This window comes from Ornithorhynchus anatinus, chromosome 3, assembly GCF_004115215.2.
Source record: "Ornithorhynchus anatinus isolate Pmale09 chromosome 3, mOrnAna1.pri.v4, whole genome shotgun sequence".
In the NCBI taxonomy this organism is placed as follows: domain Eukaryota; kingdom Metazoa; phylum Chordata; class Mammalia; order Monotremata; family Ornithorhynchidae; genus Ornithorhynchus; species Ornithorhynchus anatinus.
In genome coordinates this window covers 45,053,624-45,080,803 of record NC_041730.1, presented here as the reverse complement: position 1 = coordinate 45,080,803, position 27,180 = coordinate 45,053,624, and positions in this window count along the sequence as shown.

The window sequence follows — 27,180 nt, the reverse complement described above, 5'->3', positions numbered from 1 at the left end:
AAATAGAAACAAGCAGGTCAACATGGTTCGAGAAGCAGCGTGGCTCAGTGGAAAGAGCCCGGGCTTGGGAGTCAGAGGTCATGGTTTCAAATCCAGGCTCCGCCACTTGTCAGCTGTGTGACTTTAGGCAAGTCACTTAACTTCTCTGGGCCTCAGTTACCTCATCTGTAAAATGGGGATTAAGACTGTGAGCCCCACGTGGGACAACCTGATCACCTTGTAGTCACCCAGCGCTTAGAACAGTGCTTTGCACTTAGTAAGCGCTTAACAAATACCATCATTATTCTTATTATTATTGTTATTATTATTATTATGGTTTAGAAGACTGACAGACCCAGTTCGGCAACAATGGAGTGTCAGACTTCAAGCCAAATTAAAGGTTTACAAATCTGTGAAGACGTCTCCTCTTGTTAATGACTTTGAGACCTGGGCCTAGCACAGAAAGCACATCCAAGTCTCATGTGGTTTCATCACTGTCACTCTACTCAATATCAAATAGCAGGACAAAATTTCCAACAAACCCACACATTTGCCTTCCCTGCATAATTGCCCCACCCTGATATTTGAGGAGTAAATAAAAGTTGATTTTTCTGTACTGCATGATTGTAAGCAGTTACAGCTGAGCACCAGGGGAGGAGAAGGAGCAGGAGGGTGAGAACAAGAACTGAGCAGCTGGGGGAAAGTAATTCATTAGTGCCATAGGCCTGGCTGGGGGAGCAGAAGGGAAGGAATGTGATAGCACAGTGAGGGGGGAGGGGAGTGGGTTAAATTTATCAAATGTCTATATTTTGCAGCATTTGGGAATGTGCAATAGAAGTTTCTAACGCCCCCTTTTCTTTCTTTTCCTCCTCCCCTCCTTTCTTCCTCCTTCTCCTTATTCCTAGACTTAATTTGTTTACGATCTGAATTAGAATCTCACTCTGCTTTATTATCATGCGTTGCTGATAACCTCCTCCCATCAGCAACATACAGGCATTCCTAGAAGAGAAGCTCCCCTCAAAAAAAAGGCAAGGAATTTACCTGTCACCCCAGCTTACTTACCAATTCAAGAATGAAATGTTGCGGCAAGAGGCCCACAGCAATGCAGTTTACTGGCTCGTCTTTATACTGATGCAGGGACCAGTAGATTCCAGCTCACAGAGCAAATAGCATTCTCCCCTGTACCCCTTTTATACCCTCCAACTCTCCCTGAACCTCTCTGGTTCCCACTTGAAGGGGGGCATCCTGGTCTCTGATGTCAGTCTGGGTGGTCTGGGGCATTCATGAGGTTTGTCTGCATATTTTGGGGTGTTGAGATGCTGCATAGTTTTTGCAAAATGGTCACAGACCACTGGGACCACTAGTACTTGCCCACTAGTATGACATTCTTGGGCTGATTGTCTGGAGTCTGTTTCCCTGCCCCTTCCATATTGCCAATATGAATAGATTTCCTGGTGTTGATGGGATTATCTGGTCTTTGTCATAGTTCTATTTTCCTTTGTAACTGCTCGGGTCCCTTCCTTCTTTTATGCTCTATTTACTATTGTGTGGATCCTAGTATCTGCTATTTTGTGTAACTGCCAGGAACTGCCTGCCCCACCCCAATCTCCTGCTCCTTCCAGTATTCCCCAAACTTGCAGTTTGAGTACCCCAACATCAGCCATGGGATCCCTTAACCTAACACCTACCCACTGTAACATTAAGAAAGTCATGTGAGAGTTTGTACTGAGTGCTTGGAAGAGTCCAGTATAACAAACAGACACTTTTGTTGCCCACATGGACTAGGGGATAGAGCATGGGCCTGGGAATCAGAAGGTCATGGGTTCTAATCCCAGTTCCGCCACTTGTCCATTGGGTTTCCTTGACCAAGTCACTTCTCTGGGCTTCAGTACCCTCATCTGTAAAAAGGGGGTTAAGACTGTGAGTCCTGTGTGGGACAAGGACTGTGTCTAATGGATTATCTTTTATCTACCCCAGGGCATAGAAGAGTGCCTGGGAAATAGTAATTGCTTAATATTAATAATCCCCAACAAACCCTCCCCTTAGACAGTGAAGGGAGTCCAAGTGTCAGGAGACCAGGGCTTTATGGAGAAATGGAGTCTGCCGGCAGACTACCTGTCCCACATTTGGACTGACAGTCTTATTGTCCTTCGTTTGCTTGAATTCCACCCAGAGGATGGTGTAATATAAGTCACGTCCCTTCCTGCCTCCACAGTCTAGGGTGCAAGGTTGTCGTGTGGTCATTTATTACATGTAATTGATATGACCATGCTTTAGGTGACATCAACATTATCATCTTTACCCCTGCCCCTGCTCGACTGTAATGGGGATACCATAGTGTCGGTCTGACTCTGAATGAACTGGTTCCAGGTGACTGCTGGACCCTTCATGGCTTGTGCCTTTGCGAGTTGCCACCTCGGCTGCTAGGGAGAAGAAGATAGCCTTGTTCCCTTCATGCTTAGTTTTGGCATTTAACCCTACCTGCTCCAGCATAATTAAAGAAAAGGGGTAATTATGTCAGAACGGTCAATGTGCCATCATAAATTTTTGTAAACTCATACACATAAGGATATTTTGTTATATGAGTGCCTTTAATGAAATATCCTTGTCTGAATGACTAACACTTGACAGGCAAAAATAGCAGGTTTGGAAATTAACACAGCATTCCCAAATATCGCACAGGTTGATCTATAATTCCCCTTATTTTCCCTTCTCTCTCAGAATCAGTATTTACTTTAAACCCACTAGCAGGGTGCAATTCCCCTGTTGGAGCAGAATGAGGTCCATGAAAGAAGGGGGACCAAAGTCCAGGTGCTGTCAGATACCAGATAACATGTACCACACATTATTATTAATAGTAATAATGATAATAATGCTGGTATTATTGAGCACTGACTATTTGTCCAGCATGGTTCTAAGCACTGGGATAGATATGAGTTAATCAGTTTGGACACAGTCCCTGTCCCACATGCGGGTCACAGTCTAAATCAGACAGAATAGGTTTTAATCCACACCCACATTTTGCAAATGAGGTAACTGAGGTGCAGAGATGGTAAGTGATTGGCCCAAGGTCACATAGCAGACATGCAGCAGAGCTGGGATTAGAACCCCTGCTTCTTTACTTTAACTTCTTCTCGAATTTTCTTCTCTCTGTGGATTTTTCCTTCAGCACCCTGCTTCCCCAAGGGAGGTTGAGGGATTTTTATTAAGGGTGAAAAAAGACATGCTGGTGGCAATAAGGACATACCATGAGAAAAACTCTATAGACATCATAATGATAATAATAATTATTATGGTATTTGTTAAGTGCTCACTTTGTGTCAGGCACTGTACTAAGTGCTGGGGTGGATACAAGCAAACCAGGTTAGGCAGTCCCTGTCCCATGTGATAATAATAATAATAATAATAATGGTGTTTGTCAAGTGTTCATTATGTGTCAAGCACTGTTCTAAGCACTGGGATAGAAACAAGATAAACAAGTTGTGCCACGTGGGGCTCACAGTCTTAACCCCCATTTTACAGATGAGATCACTCAAGCACAGAGAGGTTAAGTGGCTTGCCCATGATCACACAGCAGACAAGTGGTGGAGCTGGGATTAGAACCCATGTCCTCTGACTCCCAAGCCCATGCTCTTGCCACTAAGCCACATTGCTTCTGCATCTCACAGCCTTAATCCCCATTTTACAGCTGAGGGAACTGAGGCCCAGAGAAGTGAAGTGGCTTTCCCAAGGTCGCACAGCCCACAAGTGGCGGAGCCAGGATTAGAACCCAAGACCTTCTGACTCCCAGGCCCATGTTTTATTCACTGTGTCATTCTCATCCACTCCTCCTCTTCCTCACAGCTACACTGGACCCATGTTATTTTACTCTGTTTCCTGGATTCTGAACTACCATCATGGACCGTATGGTATAAATCTTTCCAATTTCCCTCTTCCATGATTACAAGACCTTTGCCAGCCACATGAAGCCATTTAATTATTAATCCTTCTGATGGTAGCACCCTACACCTAGGTACTTTGCACACAATTTTGGTTTTATTATTTCTATCTTTCAGGTAGCTCAGCTACTGAGAAATTGATTATATTCTGTCAGATGCAATAGGCAGGATAAGCAATAATAGACAATTTAAATGTATTTTATTGATCATTTTCCCCTGTTCTTTTCTTGATTGAGAACATCTTGCTTTATAAATCCTTCAGGAGAAAACCTCCAAATTGATTTTCTAGACCAGCACCAAAACTGCAGGGAGGGGTGAATTCTAGGGAACCACAATGGAGTGATTTTCTTATTTTGTCTTTATAATGAACTGCTGTCTATGTATTTCCAGGATTTGTGCACGGAGGGGGCGGGGAGGAGAGATGAACAGAAAAATCACAGGCACCAGACATTCAGTTGCAATAATTCTGGATGTTTGGACCAGGATCCAATTCTCTTGTCCTCCGAGGAGTCTTTAAGCCTGTCTGAGTGTCTCTGCCCATCCAGAATAAAGTTGGAATCCACCCACCTCTAGGTTGTACAAATGGAAACAAAAAAGAAAATCTCTTTCATTTGATCAAAGTTCACACTAGATCCAATTCCAGAGATGGTGCATTACATGCAACTCCACACCCATACTCTATAGGCACCACTATCAGAACACAACTGTTGCAGAACATACACCTTTCCATTCATTCATTCAATTGTATTTATTGAGCGCTTACTGAGACTGGCCTTGCTGTCCTTATAAAATATTTTTTCTTGAATTGCATTCAATTTGCCAGGCAGTAGTTGTTTTTTGTTCTGGGTGGCACAGGTAGGGAAGTGTGGTGGGAATTAGCCCCCCAACTTCAGTACAAATATGATCATAATCAAATCTTCCCACTAGTTTGAGTGAATCAAGCTAAATTCTTTGAGTATAAACTTACCCAATGATCCAATCAGGTTATATTCCTTAGAAGGTGATTGTTTCAAAAAAGGTTGTATTATAGAGTTCATTCTTCCATCAAATTGCATATTAGAAATTAGGATCCATTACGGAACCTCCAGTAGAGTAATAAGAAATTTCTTTATGTGCAACATTCTATAATGCTAAATGACAAAAAGCTATTTTAAAATCTTAACTAAAATGATCAAAACATAATTTCACAATATTAAATAAGAGAACTGCCTCATATGATTATAAGTTTTCTCAGGAACCCAAATAATTTTTAAAAACTCGCTCTGCTCTCTGTGGGAGGTGGTTTTTGAAGTTAGGGAAGAATTTGCCCCACTAAGATGAACAGTTATCTTCTTCTCTCTTTAAAGCAATTTGTGGCAAGGCATTGGAATTCCTCACTCTACTCTTCCTCAATTATACTTTATTTTATTGAAGGCTTTATAATCCAAAGGTTTTCATCTGGTGGAGTAAAAAAAACATCATTTCTTTTGGCATCTTGCAATGATGCACTGGACTGGTGAAGTTTGATGATGTCCTCATTGGATGATTCTTCTGTGAATCAGATGCAATTAACTCATTGACAGCCGCATCATCCATTTCTAAATCGTTGTATTAACCTCTATGGTTATTGACTCAAAGATCAAAGATCTATCCAGTGCCTGGAAAATCCGACACAAACTCCGGGCAATGTTGCCTACATGATCCATTCGTTGTGGATTTCTTCTCCTCCCAGGTGTGGGAGTGAAAGGAGGAATTTGCTCGACTGTAGCTCTCAGCCAGAATGACAGGGCTGGTTGGGCATATATGTGGAGTAACACATTGAAAAGGTGTCAAATAGGTTGTATCCCTGGGATGGTTGTATTGTGGGATGACTGCAACCTTTGGCATGTCTGAGAAGCAGTGTGGCCTAGTGAAAAGAGCACAGACCTGGAAGTCAGACAAGCTGTGTTTTAATCCTAGCTCTGCCTGTTGCCGGCTGTGTGACCTTGGACAAGTCGCTTAACTTCTCCATGCTTCAGTTCCCTCATTGATTCAGTACCTCTTTGCCCTTCTATGTAGACTGTGAGCCCCATGTGGGACCCGATTACCTTGTATCTATCCCAGTCTTTGGTATAGCACTTGGTATATAGTAAGCACTTAATGAATACCACAGTTAGTATTATTATTAGTAGTAGTAGAAACAGGACTCTTAGTAATGATAAGACAGTACTTAGCAGGTGTGAAATCATCTACTAAATGTTGAAGAGAGACTCTGGACTTGAGTTCAGACAGTGTCCCTGGCTCACAGCAGGCTCACTGTCTAAAGGGGTGGAGGAGAGGATACATCAGGAAAAATAACAGGTTATGTATGACAGCATCAGGAAAAATGAAAACAGAATGTAGAAGTTCCTGACTGTTCTGCTTGGCATGCCCTGCCCAAGCTATACCAATTTCTCCCATCATTTTTGACAGAAGCTGAATAGGCAGCCACTTTCTTCTTACAGTAGCAGATGGGCAGGAAGGGGTGTAATATTTTATATTCTCCCAAGCATTTAGTACAATGTTCTGCACACAGTAAGGGCTCAATAAATCTGACTGACTGACTGCCCCCCTTGAATCCCAGATGACCAGTGGTGAGAGACCACCAGACTGTGTGTTGTCTGGCTTCTGTCCCCCTCCACTCCTGTAGAGGGTGGGGCTGGTCAAAAAGTCAGGTGGGAAGATGGATGTCTTTTCAAAAACTTGTTTTCCACCTGTCTGGGCCCAAAAGCAAAACAGAAGACAACATTTAGTGGTCTAGTGGGAATGTGATTATAAACAATGGTGTCATCCTTGGGGAAGACTTGGATAACCATTAGGTTTTTCTTTACTGCTATTATTTCTTTTAGTCCTTTGATCAACTGTGTGTGGACATTCAATTATGCTCTGTGGATCTTTTCAGAGATATAAGCTAGGTCAGCCTTCAACGGAAGAAACTTAAAATCATTTAACCTACCCTTATATACTGTAACTTGCTAGCTACTATTGGGGTAAAAAAAAACAGCGGGAGGGGAACAGCCAAAGGAAAGGAATGAATGGGTGTCAGATTTAAGGTAGTAGATTCAGAAGGCAATCGGAATACAAATAGTTTAGGATTTCAGCAGAAACAAGCGCCCGAGCTACAACTAATGCCAAATGATGCCTTCAGGAATATATGGCTAAATATAACTTGAATTCCTAGAACAACTGCATTTTTCCAAGGCTCTTTCATCTCAATTTTTTTCTTTTATACTCGCAACACTCTTGTTAAGAATGCATTAGTATCCCCATTCTATAGATGCAGAAACTGAATCACAGAGAGGGCAATGACTCGCCAAAGGTCGCACAGCAGTCTAGTGGCAGACCTGGGTCTAGAACCTAAGTCTCATGTCTCTCAGATCTCTGTTCTTTACCAGTAATTCATAGAACCTCCAGGGAAGGGAAGAAGGTCACTCAAAGGTATCCTAAGAAACCCAGGTCACCAATAAGATTTCCACAATACTTGTCTGGCTTAGATGTGTGGTTGCTTGAGTAGACCTTTTTTTTTTTTGCAGAATTATGTCTCAATTCTGATTTGAAGGACACAAAAACAATTTGATGGCCCTGTCTCCCAATCCCTATTTGTGAACTGGGAGATGGTCATAGAACTTATTTTTAAACAACAAATCCTTTCCCTGGCTTGGTAATCAAGTGGCCCAAATGGATCTTCAGGAGTCCTTTTTCTCATACCTTGCCAATTCACTCCTGTGGACTACTGCTAACTGCCTCACAGTTACCCTCGCCATTCCTTGCAAGTTTCTTAAAGGGATACATCAGCATATGCTCCACAAATACTCTACAGCCCTTGAATACTTAAAGTGATTATGTCCTTGGCATTTGGTACAATATAAAATAGGCACATCATGAAGTACAGAGCCAGCTTTAATTGGATTTTATAAAATCTTGACTATATACAAGTATACTTTAAGATTGATTGACTATGTACACTATGCCTAAATAATTACTAACACACATAGACAGACAGACACACACAAAGACATCTTTGACCTAAATCTTTGGGCCACTAAAGTGAGTTCATTCATTCATTAAATACATTCAATTGTATTTACTGAGTGCTTACTGTGTGCAGAGCACTGTATTAAGCTCTTGGAAAGTACAGTTCGGCAACAGATAGAGACATCCCTACCCAACAACAGGCTCACAGTCTAGAAGGGGGAGACAGACAACAAAACAAGTAGACTGGCATCAACACCATTAAAATAGAGCATTGTTCTAAGCACTGGGGGAGATACAGGTAATCAGGTTGTCCCATATGAGGCTCACAGTTAATCCCCATTTTACAGATGAGGTAACTGAGACACATAGAAGTTAAGTGACTTGCCCACAGTCACACAGCTGACAAGTGGCAGAGCCGGGAGTTGAACCCATGACCTCTGACTCCGAAGCCCAGGCTCTTTCCACTGAGCCACGCTGCTTCCCCTAATCCAGCCAGCAGAGTGAAGTATAGAGTGAAGTGGGGAGAGACAGGAGGATGGGAGATCAGAAAGGAGTTAAATACCTCTCACTCAGTGATATTTATTGAATGCTTGCTATGTGCAGAACTCTGTATTAAGGAGTTGGAAAAGTACAGTACAACAGAGTTGACAGAGCTTATTCTTAGAAGTGTTTGGGCAAGAAACTTGGGAGCTTTACTATAACCCCTCTGTTGCCACTGCTCACCACAGAATAAAACTCAACATGGTTTGGTCATAGATTAAGGCCACTTCATATACAGTAAACAGTAATGACATGATCCTTCTGGTTTTGTCTCCTTTCATCTTTTCCCATTATATTCAGAATTGCCAGAAGGGCTGAGAAAATTTCTTCTCAACTGTTAAATTTATGAACAGCAACTTTATACACTCCAAGGATTTCTGTAACAGTTTGCCCTCTTGGCAATTCTTTAAATGTTTTCCTTAAAATATAGACCATTTCCCCTGAGAGCCATGAATCAAAGAGGACTGCCAAGGGAGAAATGGCCTGTGTGTTACAGACTGGTTGAAGGATCGTACGAATCTCTTCAGCTCTTTCCCCAAGTTGTCACCACCCCAAATATCGGTCTCCACCACGTCTCAAGATATTCCTCTTTAAAAATAGATTTCCCCCCACCCCCAACATGTCCCTGGCTCCTTCAAATAATCAGAATTTTGCTTACTGAGACTGGCTGAAGTAGCATCCTAGAAATCACAAGAAGCCAGAGCAAGCAGTCAATTATGTGATGTAGGAATGTGTATTTCCAAGCTGGTTAAAAAAAAAATTAAAAATAACAGAATCCCATTGCTGGAAAAGAGACGAACACCGCAACTCATATTTATAATGAACTTCTATTCCCATAGCAGCCCACAGTTGATGAGCAGCCCTGAGTTTCACTGCATATATGCCCAGAGATCACTCCATCCTCCACCATAATGTGTTGCTTTGGACAGCCAGGTAATTGTCAGGCAACAGATTGCATGACAATAATGAGAGGGGAAGTTTGGCCCCAGAACTCTGGCAGCTGTCCCTGATTCTTATGGAAAATAGGCCTCTTGGAACAAAGAGCTATGGTTTAAGGGAGCCTAATTTGAAAGGTCCCCACATAATTAACCTTCCGGAATGTGATTTATTTAGCAGAAGAGGGGCAGACTTAACGCTGCCAGCATTCAAATGTGAGGTAGCAAACAGCCCACAGGAGGCTTTTTCTAGGAACCCATTTCTCCAATTCCCTTTTTCTTGGTTACTAAATCAACAGGCAGACGAATAGCCCCATAGCCTGTGGTATATGATAAAAATCCTCTGCTTGAGCCTCAGTTGTTCTTCTTTTTTAGGGCATCCCTCACAAACTCCCTTAAGAGGAGGAGTAGCTTGATCTTCGCTTTATATCTGGAAGCGGTGAGGATCCAGACCTACTTTTCATAACCTTGGGGGGACCAGATTTGAGATGAGACTACAGCTACTGTCTGACTTCACCCACTTGGCTTCTGAGAAGAAATAGGGCTGGTGTCACCTAAATCAATCGACTGATTAATCAATGGCATTTATTGAGGGTGTACTGTGCGCAGAGCACTGTATTAAGGGCTTGAGGGAAGTATAATTCAGTAGAGTTGGTAGACATAATCCCTGACCAAAACGAGCTTGCAGTCTAGAGGAGGAACAATTTTGAATCTTGCCCCAACACATCTTTCCAGGAAAATGAGATTAAATCAATAGAATTAGGAAAATCTCACATATACTCAGTTCTACCAGAATGTGCTTTGGGTTCACATTTTGGCTAAAACGGGGCAGAATTAGGGAATTTTTTTCCTGAAAACATGCATGTGCCTGGTCATGTACATCAATAGATTTTGGGGGGTTCACCATGGAATATATGGTCTAATCCTGACTCGGCCACTTGTCAGCTGTGTGACTTTAGGCAAGTCACTTAACTTCTCTATGCCTCAGTTACTTCATCTGTAAAATGGGGATCAAGACTGTCAGCCCCAAGTGGGACAACCTGATAACTTTGTATCTATCCCAGCACTTAGAACAGTGGTTGGCACATAGTAAGTGCTTAACAAATGCCATTATTATTATTGTTACATAATGTCATTACATCATGTTGCATATGACAACATTGAAGCCATCTCCCAATTTAACTGATTAGAACCAGGTGAGGAGCCTCTCCCATCATCAGTGCTGTCTTCCCCATATCATTCTCCCAGCCCAGTGGGAACTGCTCACCCATGTGTATGCCCAGGAGCCACTCCCATTGTCAAACTCTAGGGAACTATTGGGAAGCACTGTGGCCTAGAAGCAAGAGCCCATGCCTGCAAGTCAGAGGACCTGAGTTTAAAGTCCTGTTCTGCTGCTTGCCTGCCTTGTGACCTTGTCAAGTCCCAAGTTATCTGGACCTCAGTTTCCTCATCTGTAAAACAGGTATTAAACCCTACTCCCTCCTATTTAGACAGTGAGTCCCCTCGGGGGGGCAGGAACTGGGTCCAACCTGATCATCTTGTAACTGCTCCAGAATTTAGTACAGTGCTTGGTAGATAAAGGCTGAAAAAATACTGTAATTATTATCTTCAGTCCTAGGCAGGTGCTTTATTAATGGATGCAACATATCTGTAAATTATATATTATAAATAACTCATTTATATAATTGTCTGTCTCTCCCTCTAGACCGTAAGCCTATTGTGGACAGGGAACGTATCTGCCAACTCTGTTATACTGTACTCTCCCAAACACTTAGTAAAGTGCTCTGCACATTATAAGCACTCAATAAATACTTTTGATGATGATGATATTGATCCAACTCCTTCCTGGTCGGCGCCACCACAGCCCAAGGTTTTAAGGGCAGTGGAAGGGTAGGAGAGGACAGGTGAGAGAACGACCCTCTGCACCACTGCAGATTTGGGGGCTCTCTCCCCTTCCTAATTTACCACAACTGAGCTGGAGTCTTCTGAGTGAATTTGGCCAGGATTTTGGCTCCCTGACCAGGTGGGGCCTGCAAAGTGAGGTGTTTGGGTTTCTTTAGCCTGGGGTGCCAGAGCTTCTGCCTTATATCTATTAAGTGAATTCTGCCTTAGACAGAATAAACAGGACTAGTACTGTAATGAATGCTTTCCTTAATATTAGATTCTTCAAGAATGCAACCCTGAGTTATAGAATTGGCCCTCTGCCATAATACCTAAGGCAGTAGTTAACAGGGTTACTGGATTTTTAGGCTCTTTGAGAGCAGGGACTATAGGTATATTGACCCCCAAAATCCACTGCCTGGCCCTCTGAGGACATGATAAGCACATATTGACTGTCACTCAGTCAATTACATTTGTTGAGCTCTTATTGCATGCTGTGCACCATACTAAGAGTTTGGGAGAGTACAATAAAATAATAGACATATTCCCTGCCCAAAATGAAATTACAGTCTAGAGGCAGGGGGGACAGACATAAGTATAAATAAATAAATCACAGATATGTACGTAAGTGCTGTGGGGCTGGTGGGGGATGAATAAAGGGAGCAAATCAGGGCAACACAAAAGGGGGTGGAAGAAAAGGAAAAGAGGGTTCATTCAGGGAAAGCCTCTTGAAGGAGATATAATAATAATAATGTTGGTATTTGTTAAGCGCTTACTATGTGCCGAGCACTGTTCTAAGCGCTGGGGTAGACATAGGGGAATCAGGTTGTCCCACATGGGGGCTCACAGTCTTAATCCCCATTTTACAGATGAGGTAACTGAGGCCCAGAGAAGTTAAGTGACTTGCCCACAGTCACACAGCTGACAAGTGGCCGAGCCGGGATTTGAACTCATGACCTCTGACTCCAAAGCCCGTGCTCTTTCCACTGAGCCAAGCTGCTTCAATAAGGTTTTGAAGAGGGGGAGAGTAATTGTCTGTCAGATATGAGCCTCTCCCCTTCTCTCCCTTGCACTAGCAGAAACTCACAGCAAGAAGTTTTTACACAGTCACCTCAACTGGAAGGAGGGAAGTGGCTAAAGGCAAAGAGATAAGACCACCAATTCAGTTCCCCTGAGCAGGTGGGACAAAGGAGACTTAGGTGAGGCCAGCAATACTTTTCAAATTCTGTGATTGTTAGCTGATTTTTTTGTCATACTGACATGTTTGCTGCTGCTTTTTTTGTTGTTGTTTTTGAATCTGTTTCTTGGCTTCTCAATCATAGTTCAGGGCTTTGTATGCAGTAAGCACTCAGTTAATAGCACTGATTGATCGATTGATTATTATTCCCGCTCTCTCTGATCCAGAAGAACTCCTCCCCTGACTGCCACATCCCAGGGGACCAGGATGATCTGTCAGCTGCTGTGCCTCCATTGCTATGTCACATGGTTCAAGAGTATTTTTGACTCATTCTAACGATATTTCCCTGTGTGTTTTCCATATGCCCTCCCTTCCCTTGATCCCCCTCTTTTAGACTGACACTTTTGACTGGAATGAAATAAAATAGAAAAAAAACTCATAAGAACCCAAGTTGGTAAATGAAGAAGGAAAAAAAGTCCAGAATATATTTGTCCCCTGAACAATTTCACAAGCAGCAGTGTGTCTCCTTCTGAGATTTTGTTTGTCCTTTCTGTTCCCATCATAAAGCCTCTTGTCAGCCTTATCAGCAACAGAGGAACAGATGTCAAGCCTGAAACCTTGCCACCTCTAGAGCAAAAAAAAAAGTAAAATATAGGGCTCTAATTTTTTTTTTCTTTGGTAAGCATGCTTACGAAACTGTTTTTCAATGGCTGGTATCCTCTCCACCAGAAATTGTGGTTTCCAGTAAACAGTCTTTTGTTTAATTCTTCTTAGTGAGACAGAATAGTGTAACCCGTCAAACTCATGATGTTTAAACCATATCATTTAGCCTAGTTGTGTGTATGCTACTCTGTGTGCTACTCTATGTTCATTAGAAAGGTGATCTAAGACCACCTGAATCATAACTCAGAAAAGCAAACAACTATTTTTCCACAGTGAATTATGGGGTTGGAAGTGCACAACCTATACTGTGGACTAAACTCTCCTTTTCTAGAATAATACAATGCACTGCTTTGGGTTTGATGCTCACCACATTGATTCCTCGTCTCCATTTCTACATTTTAGGCCATTAGCTATAGAAAAAATATTGAAAAATTTAGCTTTCATCAGGATTGTCACTAAGTTAACAGTATTTATTAAGCACTTATTCTGTGCAGAATGCGAGTACTAGGAATTTGAATGTACAGAATATCCTAAATATGAATAAAGCCATGAAGGAAGCTGTGATGGGTCAAAGAGAAGTGAGAGAGAAAAGGGGTAAACAGGGACGTCAGCAGGTAGGAGATGGATCGTGACTTTACATAAAGAGACCTTGGTGCTATTCAATTCAAAACATATGTTGTACTATGAATCAACTCAATGTAAAAATACCAAATAGTTATTTTTATTCCACTGAAGCTTTCTAGCCTCACATTCATTTGTAGTTGGCTTGGAAGTGGTGACCTGGTTAGTTGAATGTAAAAGTTCAAGTCAAATCCACCGTGGGCCCCAATTCTGACTAAATATCTTGGATTCAGAAACACACATTTTTCCTTTACTACTGCCCATCCATTTGAAATCTGTTTTTTATTGCTAAAGAAATTTAACCCCAAATTGCTTGTATCCTCTTCCAGCTTTATTAAGAAATGGCTTTAACATAATTTCATGCCCAGAGGCATTGGAAGAAAAAAAGACATCTTTTTTCCTGGCAGTAAATAAATGATTGTTATTCCAGGACCAAAGCTAATTCTGGGCAATTAAAACACTCATTTTTACATTTTGCCAGCTTGGCAAATTACATTTCCTTATTTCTTTGGAAACATCCCATTTCAGAATTTGATCCAGGATCACATAAGCCCTATTTTAATCCTTGGGCCCAATACAAGCTAAACCACTCGGCTCACAGAGAAGCTTATAATACCCTTGATATCAAGAACCAAGTCTCTTACTTCCATCCCAGGCTCCCAAGTGCCTCAAATCTGCACATTGTAGGTACTAACAGATATTCTAGATGGATTGATTCCAATCAATGTTGCCAGCTAGCACTTCTCATGACACTCTGATTTATAAAGCACTAAAGACTTTACTACTCACCCAACCTGGCCACCAAGTCAATCAATCAAGGGTATTTACTGAACACTTCCTTTATGCAGAGCAGTTCACTAAGTGATTGGAAGACTAAAGTGCAGTTGGTAGACACAATCTCTGCCCATGAGGAATTTTACAGCTACAGTTTGCTTACGGATTTGGGCTTTAAAAATAGGAATTCAAATCATCTTTTTTAAACAGTTTGTGTTGACTTTCCTAATAGCAGAACGGACCTAGGAGACCTCTTGTAGCTCCTTCCACTTCTACAATTGAAACAATACTGAATAAAAGTATAGTCTCTACTGTCAAAGATTCTATAATAACAATGATATGATAATAGTAGTATTTGTTAAGGGTTTACCATTGGGCCAAGCACTGTACTAAGTGCTGGGGTACATACGGGATAACCAGATCAAACATGGTCCAACTCCCACATGGGCCTCATGGCCTAAAGAGAAGGGAGAACAGGAATTTAATTTCTATTTTGCAGATGAGGAAACTGAAGCACAGAGAAGTGAAGTGACATGCCAAAGATCACACAACAGACAAACACAGTTTGTCTAACTCCTAGGCTCATCCTCTCTCCACTAGGCCACACTGCTTCCATATTTTTTCCAATTTTAATGATATGTTGGGGAGGAAGTATAATAACAGTGACCAAGTAATAATATCTATTAACTATGATCTTAGACATTTTTGAATGACTTTTTAATTCCATCCTATATTTCAAGTCACCTACGAACACAGTTCACTTTTGCATGCTCCTTAACTGCCACTGTGATCACTACCTTCCCAACAAGAAAACCATGGATATTTTAGCATAAACTTCAATTGTATTTTTCTTGCTAATCCCCAAAGAATTCAAGACATTCCCTTAACTTCCTCCATCACTTGACCTCCTTCTGGATTGAAGCATGCTCCATCTCCAGTATTAAATAAGTGCACTCAACCATGATAATATTATGAGCCCTATTTGAACAAAATTACCAAGCTTCTTATATTCTACATTATGATAGGTAAGGTCATCATTCTGTATTGATTTCATCCTGTGCACAAGCAGTTTTAAAATACCAATCTTTCTCAGCTTTAGGTGAGAAGGAATAAGAAACTTAATGTTTGTGACCCTGAACAGGTGCACTAAGAAATAATAAGTGATATGCATTCCCATGTTACTTTTTTTCCACTTCATCTATATTATCTATATCAACTTGGGCATCCCTCTGATGGTATTATCCTTGAGTTTGATGGTGAAGAAGAGATTATGTGACTTGCTGATAATTTAAAGCACCAGTCTGGGAATATATCATAAAATTGTTAGATGAAAGGGACCTGAAAAGATTACAGACCCATCCTTTTACTTCCTATCTAGAAGCCTCACACCTTTCCCCCAGACATTATGTCAGGGGATAAAGATGATCCAATGCTCTCCTGGTTCTTCCCTTATCTCTCTGGGTACTTCTCAGTCTCTATTGCTGGCAATCCTTTGACCTTTCACCCTTAACTGAAAGAGTTCCTCAGGCAGGGGAAGGATTAACGGCGGAGCTCTAGGGGCTGATGTCCTGGGCTCTTGACTAAGGAAGGAATGGGAGGGGAGCAAACTCCTTAAAATATGATCCTTAGTCATGTGAAAGGATGCCATTTCTGCACCCCTCACCACCACCAAAAGCTACTCAAAGGAAGCTGGATGGAGCAAGCTTTTCCCCCAGATTTCCCCCCATCCTTTGGAGAAATCTCCTTCTCTGCCTGCAGGTCTGGCCTATTGGTGCCTGGTGGTACCCTGTAGCACTTAGAGGGGTGGAGGTGTGAAAACAGCTACTGGAGCCAGTCCTGCAGCAATCTTGAGCTCAAGACTGGTGTGGGGTGCAGAGGTATGTCCCAGCCCAGGAGAAATCCAGTGGCACCAGTGTCATGGACTCCCCCAGGGCTCAAGGCTGGGAGAAGAGCAGGGAGGGAAACACCTCTGGAATCTATCTGAAGAGGCAGAGCACGTGTATCCCTGTGTATGGTGTGTACGTGTGTGTGTGTGTGTGTCTGTGTTGGTGTCTGTGTGTTTGGTAGAAGGTTGCCCACAGGGCAGGGAACTTAGTTTGGGATGGGGGCAGGATAACAGTGAATTCAGGGAGAAGTTTCCAATGTTATCACAGGTAGCTTGCAGTAACAACATCACAATGGGGCCCTGAAAAATCAATTAACATTGGGGTCCTTTTCTTATAATTATATATAGTGATAATATTAATAATTGTGGTATTTGTTGAGTGCTTACTATGTGCCAAGCACTGTACCAAGTGCTGAGGTAGAGTCAAGATAATCAAGTCCCACGTGAGGCTAACAGATGAAGTAGGAGAGAGAACAGCTATTGGTCCCCCTATTTACAGATAAGGCAACTGAAGCATAGAAAAGATAAGTGATTTGCCCAAGGTCACACTGTAGACAAGTGATGTATCAGGATTAGAACCCAGGTCCTCTGACTCGTAGGCCCCTGCTCGATTCACTACGCCATGCTGCTACCTGTTGAGGGGTAATATGTCCCAGTCCTCAGGACTCTGGCCTGAGTCCCCTTCCCTTTTCACATTACACTCCCATTGCTCCACTACTACTCTATATCAATGACTTGCAAATCTATCTAGTCCAGATCGCTCACCTCCTGTATAATTTCCTCTTGCCTCCAGGATATTAGCACATGAATTTCCTGCCAGCATCTCAAACTCAAGATTTCTACACTTAAACTCTTCATCTTCGCCCCCAAATCTACTCCTAACTGCTGTTTCCCGATAGAGTTGACAAGCCCACCACCCTCCCTTGTCTCTAAGCCTTCAACCTCGGTTTTATCCTTGACTCCTCTCTCTCTCTTTCAGCTCTCACATTCAATCTGCGACTAAAGTCCTGGATTGTTTTTTCCTCCACAAGATTTCCCAGATTCACACATTCTTCTTCATCCAAAGTGTCATGACCTGGGTCCAGACACTCATTTCCCATAATAGAGTGCAGCGTTTGTCTTTCGGCCTCCATATCTTCCCTCTCCAGGCCATACTTCAGTGTGCTGCCCAGATTATTGATCTAAAATGTTCTGCACATGTCTCGCCACTACTCAAGAACTTTCAGCAGTAAATCTTTCTGCTCTGCATCAAGTAGACTCTCCATTAGTTTTCTCCCTTATAAATATCCATTCTCCTCTCCCAGTTCACCCCAGTTCACATTCTTCATTCTTCTCAAGTTAATCTACTCACTGTGCCTGGTCCTTATCTCACTCCCACTTCCAACCCTTGGTTCAAACTCTTCTTCCCACCTGGACTATCCTCCCCCTTCAAATATGCCAGGCCAGAGCAGGATGGATCATCGATTTGACCCAAATGGATACTGCTTATGGTCTTGGGTTCTTTTCTGGTACAGTTCCTGTTTCTTTCAAAATAAGCTCCATTCCTTAAACTGTATACATTGGATTTGGATAACAGCTCTGCACTGCATCCTATATTCTATCTATTCATATCCTGGGGGTTGTGATTAAACCCTCCTCACCCTTCTCTTTTCTTTGTTACAGTTACAATACATGGGCTTGGGAGTCAGAGATCGTGGGTTTGAATTCTGGCTCTACCACTTGTCAGCTGTGTGACTTTGGGCAAGTCACTTAACTTCTCTGTTACCTCAGTTACCTCATCTGTAAAATGGGGACTAAGACTGTGAGCCCCACGTGGGACAACCTGATAACCTTGTATCTACCCCAGCACTTAGAACAGTGCTTGGCACATAGTAAGCACTTAACAGACACCCTCATCATCATCATTATTATTATTAATGCTTCTGTTGCTCATAGAAATCTATTTCCAAGCCTCCAATCACTTTTTCAACTTTCCTCTAGACTCATTCCAAGTTGTATGCATGTATCACTCGATTGTCAATTCACTGATATTATCCCTGCATTCCATGAAAATGAAAAAACCATAAAAACAGCCAATTATTGGATGATTGGTCAATCAATCAATCAGTGGTATTTATTATGTAGATCACAGTACAAAGTGCTTGAGAATAATAGAAATGGATGACAGTTCTTGCCCTTAAGAAGTTTACACCCTTGTAATGTCTTCCTTGACATCTGTCCTCAATAGTAGGTGGACAATTCAATATCCTCATCTTTCCCTTTATACATTTCTAACTTTCCTTCTAGCAGCTAATTCTGAACCTTTCTCATCCACAGATTTATCCAAACTGTGTTGAAGCTATTGATATTTCAGCCCGCAGGGATTTCTGTAGACATACACTTCATAAGGTCAACGGAGTTTGTGAAGAAGCATTTCCTTTAGTTATATGGGATTTTCTTGTGTTTTTTTTACTTTCAGCACTTGTATCTTGTAATGCAATTATCTAATGACTCCAGCTTCTACTTTTTCTGTATTTCTACACTCAGTCATTGGTGTGGAAGTGTGAAGTCTATTGCTCTATGAAGAATGAAGCATGTATCTGTGCTGATGGAAGACTCATTCAAGGTAAAGGTATTCCTGTAAAATGAGTATATTCTAATTCCTGAATCTATTTGTCCATGGTATAGTCCATATAACATAGGTAAATGGATGCTGAATGTATCGGAGTTAAAGGTGTAGGTATATATAATAATGAATGTGTGCATATGTGTGAGCGTGTGTGTGTAATTATCAATAGGAAAGACATTAAAGAAACATGTTCGCCAGAATTAGAAAACAAAATTAGTATTCTTTTGACTAAAAATAGTCCAAGACGATTAAAACAACATCAAGATGGAAAGAAGGCCATCACTTGGGGCCTTCCATAGGTTGGTGATGGGTGGCCCACTAATGAATATGTGCATGATAATTATTATTAAAATGATTACCCATGATAATTAATTTTAATATTAATGCTATTGTTAAGTGTTCACTATGTGCCAAGCACTGTAATATGTGGTGGGATCCATATAAGATAATTGGATCTGACACTGTTTCTGTCCCACAAGGTGCTCATAGTATAAGTCCAGTGCTTAGTAGAATGCCTGGCACACAGTAAGCACTTAACAAATACCAGAATTATTATTATTATTAAGTAGACGAGTAATGAATCTCCATTTTACGAATGAGGAAACTGAAGCTCAGAGATGTGAAATGAATTGCCCCAGGTCACAGAAAGGACAAGTGTCAGAGCCTGGGGTTAATACCTAGTTCTCTGACTCCCAGGCCTGTGCATCTTCCACTCATCCCTGCTGTTTCTCAAAAAAATGACTTTAAAAATGCAATTCAGAGTATTTAGAAAAGAATGGCAGATGCTGCAAAATTGAGAGGAGGCTGTAAAAAAGAAAATGTGTCAGGATCTTATAAGAATAACCAGTCAATCAATGCTATTTATTGAGTACTTGTTATGTGCAGGAGCACTGTACTAAGTGCTTGGGAGAGTACAATGCAACAGAATTAGCAGATACAGTCCTAGCCCAGAACAATGAGTTTTTGGCTCAAAGGGGATGAAAACTAAAACTGTCTGTAAATAAAGTCCAAGATATCGAGACAGAAGAACAGAGTAGGAGAACATCCTTCAAGGAGGAAGAGGGTCAAAGGGATTATACTAGATTTACCCAATTTGGGTTCCAATGAAAGGGCCTGGGACAAAACTATTCGAGGACAGATAGGGGATTCAATCCTTCATCTACACCTCCAACCTGTGAATTCGTGTGGGCAAAACAACATGTCTACCAACTCTGTTCTATCATACCTTCCCCAAAGTCTTAGTATAGTGTTCTGAACACAGTAAGTGCTCAATGGCATAGTGGATAGAGCACGGGCCTGGGAGTCAGAAAGGGACATAGGTTCTAATCCTAACCTCCTCCATTTGATTATGTGGCCTTGGGCAAGTCACTTTTCGGTGTCTCAGTTACCTCATCTGTAAAATGAGGATTGAGACTGTGGCTCCATGTGAGTCAGGGACTGTGTCCAACTCAATTTCCTCCTAACCACCCCAGCGCTTATACAGTGCTGGCATATAGTAAAGCACTTAACAAATACCACAATATTATTATAAATACCATTGATCGATTGATTCCTGGAAAATGCAATACAGGTAGCCTTAATGCTCTGCAATTCTGGATTAAAAGGAATGAAAGAGGAGGAGTTGGGATGATGGAGGAGTTGATGAGGACAAGAGGTGGGGACAGAGAACAGAGGGAGGGAACGGAGGAAAAAGCATCCCAGTCAGGGTGATCTGTAAAACTCACCATGGATGGGGAACGTGTCTACCAACTTTATTATTATTATTATTGTATTTGTACTGTGTTTTCCTACGGTCTTAGTAAACTGTTCACAGTAAGCACTCAGCAAATACTATTGATGGATTGATTGATCGGGGCAAGCTGGGCTTTTTGCAGATGTGCTCAGGTTCAGTTTTCAGGTGAAGGTGGACTATCCTATCACTTAAGCAGTGATTTGGGGCTTCAATAAATCATGGTTAGACCCCAAGATTCTGAGTCTTCCTCACTCAATCCTGACTCAGAAAGATAACAATTTTCTTAAACGTCGTAGGAAGCTAAATTCTAACTTCTCTCTAGTATCTTGAAGTGTGTCCTGGGAATGGGACATATAAGACCAGAAGATTCCATGTCTTCATGTTCACAGTGTGTCTGAGGTTAGATTCTTTAGTCAATCAATGATATTTATTGAGCGTTCTCTGTGTGCCGAGGCCTGAACTAAGCACTTGGGAGAGTACAGTGCAACAGAGTTGGTAGACACTTTCCCTGCTCAGAGTGAGCTTACAGTCTAGAGGCTGTAATGGGATCAGGATATCACTCTTGGCTTCAGCCCATTCATGTTGCCACCCAAGATTGCAAGACACCAGGTCCACCCACTCTCCTATTATTATGCCCACAGTGATGGAGTCCCATGGGCATAATAGTTCCCTCCATCCAACCAGCTCTACTGTGCTCTCAGTACAATGATCTGCAGTAAGCCCTCGATTAGTCTTGTCTTGTTTTATACTGTCGAGTCGTCTCCAAGCCATATCAACTGCATGGACACATCTCTCCCCCCTCCATCTGCAATCGTTCTGGTAGTGTATCCATAGAGTTCTCTTGGTAAAAATACAGACACAGTTTCCCATTGTTTTCTTCCATGCAGTAAACTTGAGTCTCCATCCTCGACTCTCTCTCATGTTGCTGCTGCCTAGCACAAGTGATTTTTGACTTGCAGCAGATTGCCTGCCACTTGTTAGTCACTGCCTAAGCTAGGGATGGAATGGGTATGCCTCTGTTTGACTCTCCCTCCCTTGGTTGAGACTGGTAGAGTACTGGAGACTCACCAGATATGAACCCGAGAGAGGTCTCAATTCGTTCCACTTAATAATGGATTGAATATGGTTGTCTTTTTAAGCTGTTGGAATTTGCCACATGGAGTCAACTGTAGTTGACTGAACTAACTTCATGTTCAAAAAGCATTATAGTCGCCACTCCAAATGCCGCCTTAACCCCCACAAGCAAGTCTGAGCCAGTCCTGAACCTGAACCAGATTGGTTGTCCTTGACCAATGGGCTGCCTGATTATCTGAAAAGCCTTGGGGAGCTGGCCTGAAGCCCTAAAAGACACTACTCACTGTGTCTTTCTTTCCCCCCAAAGATAATTGGGCAGCAAACTAATAGGATTTCAAACTATACGTTGTTTTTAAGGCAGCCATCTGCCAATGGCAGGAAATGGTGGTGGACTGACAAGGGGTGAAGAATGCTGAGTGAATGAACTGAGAAAAAATTATCTTCAGCCAGGTGCACTCCACTATCAAGGTAAATAACATTACTGTAAAAAATCCTCCACTCTAAGTCTGACCCCATTTAAGTTGTTAAATGCAAAAATTTATCTATACCCAAATAAATTCCAGTGAACCAGATTCACAGAAGTGTATTCACTGTACCCCTTTCACCAGGGCCCAATTTTCTTTAGAAAACAATGTGATTGATTATGGAGCACTTTGTTACCACTTGAAACTTTCTCATTTCTGGAAAAAAACCCCAAAACAGAAACAAAACAAAAAACATAAAAACCAAACTACTCTCCCAGGTTTAACTACTGCACCTTTTTTTCCTTCCTTCCTCTTTTCCATCTTCTTTCATCTTTCGTCATTTCTTCTTTCCTTCTCTCTCTCTTTCTTTCTCCTCTTTCTTTTTTTTCCTTTCTTTCTTCCTTTCCCTTTCTAGTCGATCGGCATTACTTGAATAACACTGAACCAAAATGAAAGCAGAGAATATCAACACATAGAAAGTAAGTCATTTTCTGGTTCAGAGATCTGGGAGCCAGTGTAAATGTGAAAGTCTGCAGGCAAGCGGGAGGTTTGCATTTGTTACTGCTCCTTCCAATGTTCCTCTCTGAAATGAGAGTGCTAGGAGTAGAATATTAATCTTCCTCCTGTTGTGATGACACCCAAAGTGCTTGGAAATGTGGAGCAGTTCTCTCTGCTTCAACATAAAGATGATTAGACTCCCACACACTAAGGGAGAAAAAGAACAATTATTTGAATTAACCCAAGGCAGAGGGGCAGAAATACCCTCACCAGGAGAGACAGGAAAGTAAATGCTCACTCACAGAGAAGCAGCATGACATAGTGGGAAAAGCACAGGAGACCTAAGTTCTAATCTCAGCGCTGCCACTTGCCTGCTGTGTGACCTTGGGCAGTTACTTGGCCTCTCTGTTCCTTCAATTTCTTCATCTGTAAAATAGGCTTAAATACCTGTTCTCCCTCCTCCTTAGACAATGAGCTCTCTCTAGGGGAGGGACCAGTTTGACTTGATTGTACTGCATACACATCAGCATTTTGGTTCATACTTAGGGCTTAACAAATATACTAATTATTGATTCTTATAAACTAAACTTTGGCAAGTTCAAGGAAATGGGTACGAAAGACCAGGAGCTAGGGGGGCCACTTGTCGAGAGGCATTGTACTGCATACACATCAGCATTTGGTTCATACTTAGGGCTTAACAAATACACTAATTATTGATTCTTATAAACTAAACTTTGGCAAGTTCAAGGACACGGGTACGAAAGACCAGGAGCTAGGGAGGACACTTGTCGAGAGGCAGTGTAGGCTAATTGAAAGAGAATGAAATGAGTTGGGAAATTGATACCTGGGTTCTAAGACTAGCTCTTCACCTCCTCTAAGAGGCCTTCCCAGACTGAGCTCCTCTTCTCCCTCTACTCCCTCTACCACCCCCCCTTCACCTCTCCGCAGCTAAACCCTCTTTTCCCCCTTTCCCTCTGCTCCTCCCCCTCTCCCTTCCCATCCCCTCAGCACTGTACTCCTCCGCTCAACTGTATATATTTCCATTACCCTATTATTTTGTTAATGAAATGTTAAAATCGCCTTGATTCTACTTAGTTGCCATTGTTTTTACGAGATGTTCTTCCCCTTGACTCTATTTATTGCCATTGTTCTTGTCTGTCCGTCTCCCCCGATTAGACTGTAAGCCCATCAAACGGCAAGGGACTGTCTCTATCTGTTGCCGACTTGTTCATTCCAAGCGCTTAGTACATGGCTCTGCACATAGTAAAGCGCTCAAATAAATACTATTGAATGAATTAATGAACTGACCTGATTGTGACTTTGGGCAAGTCACTTAACCTCTCAGTTTCCACTTCTGTAAAATGGAAGCAAAAAATCCCTCTCAAACAAGGTCCACAAGGAAGAAAAGTGTATGATAAACAGGCATCTAACAAACTAGATAAAGCCAAAGGTGAAGGGGCATGAAGGGTAAGAAAAAATACATTAGGCCAGAAAAAATTGTCACCTCTTTGAGAAGTGGAAAAAACCAAAGGCTTTTACATTTTTAAAACTGCTTCAGTCATTATGGTGCAAGTCTTCTGTAACCAGTTGATCAGAGCGACTGCTACTTTGATGAGAAGTTGTAAAACCAAACTACAAGATGGAAAGCAATGTTTGAAGAGAACTTTCGAAACTTGATTTAGTCCAGTCGGCCAGGCCAGGCATGATATGCACCCAAGACCTTTAGGATTGCAGATTTCTTGGGGCATTCAATATTCAGCCACACTTTAGAGAAGAGAAGTGCCTCCTGAACATTGGAAAAAAGCTCAAATGTGGTGCTCCTCTTTCAAATAAGAAAATTTAAGGTGATTCATATGTGTGCAGACTTGTCACCTTCATATAGATTCCAGGGAAGACATTGGAAGGAAATCATCTTCCAATCAAATTGCAATCCACCTAGAGAGTTTAAGACTCAAGCAAGGAGCTAACAAGTTTTGGAGAAGAACAAATAGAACCAGAGAATTTTAATTCACTTCTACGATAGCAACAGGGCTTGCTAAACAAGGAAGATGTAAGAATATTACCCGACCCCAGTGCTTAGAACAGTGCTGGACCATGGTAAGTATTTTACAAATACCATAAAAAAGATGTGCCCTATAACTCCATATGAGTACACAACAGGATGCAAATTCAAAAAATTTGTGAATTGCAACATCACTAAAGCCTTTTGATTTTGTAGCTCTTGTGACTCTTCTCACCAACATGTGAGGTCTGGATCATAGTATCCTTCCCTTCTAGACTGAAAGTTTCTTTAAGGCAGAAGATTAGTCTCCACCAAGCACTTAGTACTTGGTACAAAGTAAGAGCTCAGTAAAATAACACTGACAGACTAATCATACATCTCTAAATGAGTGGAAAGATAGCTTGAGAATCTCATCCAAAGATGGTTATTGTTCTCTTGTCAACTTCAGGGCCATCAATCAGTCAAATAAAGCACTTAGTACTTAGAACAGTGTTTTGTACACAGTAAGCCACCAAATAAATACGATTGAATGATTGAATGAATAAAAGGGGTACTAAGGAGCACTTACTCTGTGCAGAACCTTGTACTAACCAAGGATATATAAACTTGGGTCCTAGAAAAATCTGTTTTCAGGCTGACTTTACTTATGAAACCAGCAAAGGAATAGAGAGTCCAACCACAAGTTTGTAGATAACACTTCTATCCACACTGTTTCTTGCTCCTACATTTTAGCTTGCTCTAGGCAGCAGTTGAGGTATCCAACTGCCATCAATTTTCTGCTTTAAGGACATATAAAATCAAAACCTAACTGTCAGCTGGTGCAGCAAGTAGACATTTGGGGAAGAAAGCAACAGAAAAAAGGCCAGGTCAGAAAGGTCAGAACTGCTCCTTCTATCAGTGAGTTGTGTGGCCAATCAACCAACTATATCTTTTCCTTTTTGTGGAAGCTGAAATTAGATTCTGTATCTCAAACCATCCCACTTAAACAGGCTATCTGGTCACCCTTCTTTAAAGGGAAGAAACGTTTCAGGGACCAAATGTCTCTCCCGGTTACCGCCTCCACTCAAACATTTCTATTTTGATTCCAAGTCTCTGGGCCAGGAGACAGTTGAGATTGAGGTGGGAGATTGAGACAGTTGGCCAGTTTCCATCCAACCCTGCCCCCACCAGAACAAATTAAGATCTCCCTCGTACTTAAAGCATGAGCCTCATGTGAGACAGGAACTGTATCTGGCCTAACTTGTGTCTAACCTACACTTAAAACAGTGCTTGACACATAGTAAGCCGCTTACTGTAGACTGTAAGGTCGTTATGGGCAGGGAATGTGTCCCCCTAATTTGGGTGTATTGTACCTTCCCAAGTGCTTAGTACAGTGCTCTGTACATAGTAAGTGCTCAATAAATACCATTGATCGATTAAAGAAATACCATAGAAATAGATCTGTCTGCCTCCATACCTCTTGCCCACCAGCCCCTGACCTAGTCTTTGATTTGTCCTGGGAGCAGAGTTGAGTCACTGTGGGCAGGGAAAGTGTCTGTTACATTGTTATATAGCATTTTCCAAGAGGTTAGTACCAGTGCTCTGCACACAGTAAGCAATCAATGAAAATGAAAAACTGACTGACTGACTGAATACCAAGCCCTGTCGACTGCCCCACCATAATTCCATACTGTAGTCTGCAGGTCATGTAGCACTCACTCTCAAAGCAGAGCACCTGTGTTCTACTCAAAAATGCTTGGCCCCCAGCTCAGGGAAGACCTGGTACAAGGAAGCCTTGAGCAATCCTCTGGGAGTGACCTCCAGCCCTTCCCCTCTTCCTTTAGCCCTCTATCCTACTGATCAAGAGAAAGTCTGGTTAAAGGAGAGCCCCTGGGCACCTTAAGGCTGGGTGGGAAGATCTTGGGGAGCAGATCGATCCTTGCTTCAACTTAATGTAGGAAAAACATGACTTTTCCTCATCCCCTCCTAAGGTTCACTGTCTGATGCTTTCCTCTCTTAATAGTCCCCCCGTTCATTAATTCACCAGGCTCTCCTCTGGAACTTGGTTTTCTTTGCTGAAATTGTCAGTTCCTGCTTTTCAAAATCACATTCGCCCCTGTAGCTGCTCTTCCTGGAGAAGGAGGAAGACTCTACTGAAGACAGGACCTACAACTTCCCCATAATTGGTTTTCTTAATAAAATAAGTCTTTTCAAAATTATTTCCCTTGACTTCTTACCCATAATACTATCACTTGGATTTTTTTCAATCCAATGCCTATGTAACACTTCCTTTAAAAGTACCATCAGAGTTCTTCTCGTCTGATATTATGATCGCACCGCCTAGTTTATCTTTATAATAATTCAAATAGTTCCAAAGCTTTGCACACATAAATCCAGAAAATTACATTTTCCCTTTGCTTATCAATTTAATAGAACCCCAGAGACTCTTTCATTGGTG